This window comes from Scyliorhinus canicula, chromosome 10 (assembly GCF_902713615.1).
Source record: "Scyliorhinus canicula chromosome 10, sScyCan1.1, whole genome shotgun sequence".
Classification (NCBI taxonomy): Eukaryota; Metazoa; Chordata; class Chondrichthyes; order Carcharhiniformes; family Scyliorhinidae; genus Scyliorhinus; species Scyliorhinus canicula.
In genome coordinates this window covers 66,614,588-66,620,694 of record NC_052155.1, presented here as the reverse complement: position 1 = coordinate 66,620,694, position 6,107 = coordinate 66,614,588, and positions in this window count along the sequence as shown.

The following is a 6,107-nucleotide window of genomic DNA, read 5'->3' as shown; positions in this document are numbered from 1 at the left end:
CGCTCTCCATGACGGCCGCCTCCCGTAGTGCGCAAACGTACTCCGCTAGCCACTCGGCCCACCCGTCCTACCCCTCGTGGACCCAGCAAACGGCTCCCCAGGCCCATCCGTCCTACCCCTCGTGGACCCCGCAAACGGCCCCCCCAGCAGCCGCCCCCGCGCACTATGCCTGCGCTGCCCGCCGCACCGCACCCCCTGGGGGTCCCCACTGTTACTTCTGCGGCCAACAGAAGCACCCTCGCCAGCGCTGCCCGGCCCGCACAGCGACCTGCAAAGCTTGTGGCAAGAAAGGCCACTTTGCAGCGGTGTGTCAGTCCCGGACGGTCGCCGCTATCGCGCCGCCGGTCCCCACGCCTCAGCCGCTCCCTCAATGGGCCCCGCCGTCTGCTTCCCCCGACCCCACGTGCGATCAGTGGGCGCCGCCATCTTTTGCCGCCCCCGCCACGTGCGCCCCATGGGCGCCGCCATCTTCATCCACCACAGCCATGTGCGTTCCATGGGCGCCGCCATTTTGTTCCGACCCCATAACGTGCGCTCCATGGACGCCGCCATTTTACCCACAGGTACTGCGGATGCCGCCATCTCGTCTCCAGGGGCCGCCATCACGGGACACGGGTCGCTACCGCTCCTCGTCGGACTCATCTGACTCAACCGCCGACCAACCACTGCTCGCCTCCGTTACGCTCGACCAGTCCCGTCCTCGCAACCTGGCACCCTCTTCCACATCGGTGCTGGTCAACGGCCATGTGACCCCCTGCCTCATCGACTCCGGGAGCACCGAGAGCTTCGTCCACCCGGACACGGTAAGGCACTATTCCCTTGCGATCCATCCCGCCGACCGGCAGATCTCCCTTGCCTCCGGTTCCCACTCTGTCCCGATCCGGGGTTTCTGCCTGGTTAAACTCACTGTACAGGGTGTGGAATTCGACCGTTTCCGTCTGTACATTCTCCCCGACCTCTGCACTTCACTCTTACTAGGCCTGGATTTCCAGTGCAATCTCCAGAGCCTCACCCTCAAATTCGGTGGACCCCTACCTCCTCTCACCGTTTGTGGCCTCGCGACCCTCAAGGTCGAGCCCCCCTCCCTCTTTGCTAATCTGACTGTGGATTGCAAGCCCGTCGCCACCAGGAGCAGACGGTACAGCATCCAGGACAAGGCCTTCATCAGGTCCGAAGTCCAGCGGCTGCTTCGGGAGGGTATCATCGAGGCCAGCAACAGCCCTTGGAGAGCCCAGGTGGTAGTGGTTAAGACCGGGGAGAAGCACAGGATGGTCGTGGACTACAGCCGGACCATCAACCGGAACACGCTGCTCGACGCGTACCCCCTCCCCCGCATTTCTGATATGGTCAATCAGATTGCACAGTACCGGGTCTTCTCTACTATTGACCTGAAATCCGCCTACCACCAGCTCCCTATCCATAAATCGGACCGTCCCTACACTGCCTTCGAGGCGGACGGTCGTCTGTACCAATTTCTGAGGGTTCCCTTCGGCGTCACGAATGGGGTCTCGGTCTTTCAGCGAGAAATGGACCGAATGGTTGACCGGTACGGATTGCAGGCCACCTTCCCGTACATCGACAATGTCACCATCTGCGGCCATGACCAGCAGGACCATGATGCCAACCTTTATAAATTCCTCCACACCGCATCTCTCCTTAATCTCACGTACAACAAGGAGAAATGCGTGTTCCGCACAGACCGCTTAGCCATCCTTGGCTACGTAGTCCAAAACGGACTACTGGGGCCCGATCCCGACCGCATGCGCCCCCTCATGGAGCTCCCAATTCCCCACTGCCCCAAGGCCCTCAAACGCTGCCTTGGGTTTTTCTCTTATTACGCCCAGTGGGTCCCGCATTACGCAGACAAGGCCCGGCCACTTATCCAGTCCACATATTTTCCCCTCTCGGCCGAGGCACAACAGGCCTTCGCCTGCATTCGATCTGACATAGCCAGGGCGGGGATGCACCCCGTAGACGAGACTCTGCCTTTCCAAGTAGAGAGCGACGCTTCAGATGTCGTCCTTGCCGCCACACTGAATCAGGCCGGCAGACCCGTGGCATTCTTTTCACGCACCCTCCACGCCTCCGAAATTCGGCATTCCTCTGTCGAAAAGGAAGCCCAGGCAATCGTTGAAGCGGTGCGGCACTGGAGGCATTACCTGGCCGGCAGGAGATTCACTCTCCTCACTGACCAACGGTCGGTAGCCTTCATGTTCAACAACACGCAGCGGGGCAAGATCAAGAATGACAAAATCTTGCGGTGGAGAATCGAGCTCTCCACCTTTAACTACGAGATCTTGTATCGCCCCGGCAAGCTCAACGAGCCCCCAGACGCCCTCTCCCGAGGTACATGTGCCAGTGCACAAGTGAACCAGCTCCGTGCCTTGCACGACAGCCTTTGCCATCCGGGGGTCACTCGCTTGTACCATCTGATCAAAGCTCACAATCTGCCCTACTCCGCCGAGGAAGTACGGACAGTCACCAGAGAATGCCAGATCTGTGCAGAGTGCAAGCCGCACTTCTACCGGCCAGATCGCACGCGCCTGGTGAAAGCATCCCGCCCCTTTGAACGCCTCAGCGTGGACTTCAAAGGGCCCCCTCCCTCCACCGACCGCAACACCTACATCCTTAGTGTGGTCGATGAATTTTCTAGGTTCCCCTTTGCCATCCCATGCCCAGATATGACGTCTGCCACCGTCATCAAGGCCCTGGATTCCATTTTCGCCCTGTTCGGTTTCCCCGACTATATCCACAGTGACAGGGGATCCTCATTCATGAGCGATGAGCTGCGTCAGTTCCTGCTCAGCAGGGGTATCGCCTCCAGCAGGACGACCAGCTACAACCCCCGGGGAAACGGGCAGGTAGAGAGGGAAAACGGGACGGTATGGAGGGCCGTCCAGCTGGCCCTACGGTCCAGGAACCTCCCAGCCGCTCGCTGGCAGCAGGTCCTCCCTGACGCGCTCCATTCCATTCGGTCGCTACTGTTCACCGCAACTAACAGTACACCCCATGAACGCGTTTTTGCCTTCCCTAGGAAGTCCACATCCGGAGTGTCGCTCCCGACTTGGCTCACGACTCCGGGCCCAATCCTTCTCCGTAGGCATGTACGGCACCACAAGGCGGAACCCCTGGTGGACAAAGTACGCCTTCTCCACGCCAACCCTCAGTATGCCTACGTGGAGTTCCCCGACGGCCGCCAGGACACAGTCTCGCTCCGGGACCTGGCTCCCTCAGGTGCCGATCCCATGCCCACACCCCTTCCTGCGCCAATCCCAGCGCCCCCCTATTCGTCCCCATCAGGTCCATCCCTCATCCCCCTGCCCACCCTGGAGGACACGGAAGATTTCGGCTTGCTCTCGGAGTCATCCCGCCAGCAGCCAGCACCAACACCGCCAGCACCTGCACCATCGGGGCCATCACCGCCTGTGCCGACGTCACCACCACAGCTACGCCGATCACAGCGGAACGTCCGACCACCGATTCGGCTCAACCTGTAACCTGCTAACCGGATGGACTCTTGATTTTCCTTGTTGGACCCTCTTGTAAATAGCATCCTTTGTATTAGAGTTACATGTCACCCCCGCCGGACTCATTTTTTACAGGGGGTGAATGTGGTGAGATAACCACTGTAGTTATGTGTACTGCAGTAGGGGGATGTATGCCTGTACCTGTAATACAGGTTCCTCCGGTCAGCCCCTGCCGGCTAGCTCCGCCCACAGGGAGCTTATGTATAAATGTATGAGAGCTGCTCAGACCCTTAGTCTACTGTTGCAGATGGAGGGACAACATCGTACAGCAATAAAGCCTCTATTGTACTAGTCCCTCGGCTTTGAGTATAATTGTTAGCGCCACAGATGGATTGTCCTTTTAGCTTTTGTATAGTGTCATCATAATTCGTTTCCTCTTTGATTATTGCGGCGGCATCGATACCCACGCTGGAGTGGAGGACGTGCAGCTTCTGTGCCCCGGTGAGGGGGGGTGGTTGTAGATGCTAGGAACCCTTCGAGGCAAGTCAGCCAGAGTTGGAAAAGTTCTGCAGAGTTTGGAGTTTGCGGGCTGATGCGGAGGCATTCGGGCTTGATGCGGAACTCCATCTTCAAAGTCGTAGTCTATTAAATTGATGTACCATCAATTGTACGCGAGGCGAGTGATTTACCAAAGTCCGGCTTTAATAGACTAGAACACAGCTCTGCGATCGTCTACAATGGAAAGGACGATCGTCAGGCGTCTGACCATTTATACCTCGTTAATAGAGGCGTGGTTAACTCAGCCTCTCGGCCAATTGGTCGAGAGGCTCATGATCGACCAGGGCCAATGGTGAGCCGACATTCTGGCCCAATGGCAGACAGGTATGCAGATCATATCACCACAGTAGAACAGGCAGGCTGCAGCCTGGCTCTGCCCTGTGGGTTTGGTAGGACATACAGGCTGCAGCATGGCTCTGCCCTGTGGGTTTGGTTGGAGAGACAGGCTGCAGCCTGGCTCTGTCCTGTGGGTTTGGTAGGACAGACAGGCTGCAGCATGGCTCTGCCCTGTGGGTTTGGTAGGACAGACAGGCTGCAGCATGGCTCTGCCCTGTGGGTTTGGTAGGACAGACAGGCTGCAGCATGGCTCTGCCCTGTGGGTTTGGTAGGACAGACAGGCTGCAGCATGGCTCTGCCCTGTGGGTTTGGTAGGACAGACAGGCTGCAGCATGGCTCTGCCCTGTGGTTTGGTAGGACAGACAGGCTGCAGCATGGCTCTGCCCTGTGGGTTTGGTAGGACAGACAGGCTGCAGCATGGCTCTGCCCTGTGGGTTTGGTAGGACAGACAGGCTGCAGCATGGCTCTGTCCTGTGGGTTTGGTAGGACAGACAGGCTGCAGCATGGCTCTGCCCTGTGGGTTTGGTAGGACAGACAGGCTGCAGCATGGCTCTGCCCTGTGGGTTTGGTAGGACAGACAGGCTGCAGCATGGCTCTGCCCTGTGGGTTTGGTAGGACAGACAGGCTGCAGCATGGCTCTGTCCTGTGGGTTTGGTAGGACAGACAGGCTGCAGCATGACTCTGTCCTGTGGGTTTGGTAGGACAGACAGGCTGCAGCATGGCTCTGCCCTGTGGGTTTGGTAGGACAGACAGGCTGTAGCTGTGGTTGCCCCTCTTGTGGGTCTCCATAATATTTAAAGATGCCTTGAAAGCTTCACAGACGCAAGGCCCCTCACCCAACCCCCCCCCCCCCCCACCCCCCCACCCCCCCCACACACCCCTGCCCAGGGGCGTCTCCTGACCTGGAATGCTTCAGCTCCCTGACTAAGCCCAACCACCCTGCACCGTCTCCCACCCCAAGCACTGTGGCAGCATGTGATGTACATGCTGGAAAACGGAAATGGCTACTCACCTCCTCAATTCCCCTCAGTAGCCTTTACGGCAGCTTCACATTTTTGAAAACGAGTCCTAAACATCGCCCGTGCGACTTCCCGCTGAGGAGTCAGGTAATTCCCGACAGGCCACTGCATTTGACGTCAATCTCGTTAATGAGGTTGAAATAAATGAAAATTAGGGTTAATTATATTTTCGCCATTTTTAAGGCAAGATCCGGAACTCGCCATTGGGAGTGGGCCAGGTGAATCACAAAATGGTTTGCGCCTGGTGCAAACCTCGATACTGCCCTCTCCCGCAATTCGCCCGGCGCACTACGATCTGTGCTTGGCGCAAGGCGGTTGCTGAATCACGCTCACTATCTTACAGAGTGTTACAGTTTTGTGGCTGCCAGTCAATGTCCAGAATCGATCTGGGGAAAAATCCCACACTTGCTGGGACAACTCTCCACCATGGTCACCTGATTGGTTTTTCTGCATCATGTGACCCTATTGGCCAATCAGCCCATAAAGGGGCCTGGCACCACAGAGACAAATCAAGAAGCACTTTTTTTAAAACACAGTGGAGTAGAAATCTGGAGTTTTCACTCCTGAAATGCTGTGTATGTTCGGCCAATTTAAGTTTGTTCAGATAAAATAAATTGCACACCGAAAGAGGAAACTGGTCATCTCAACAAATGGGTGCAGTCAAAGTAAAACTGAATTGGACTTGAAGAGCTGGATTGATTAGGCCACGCTCACTCACCTCCTCCAT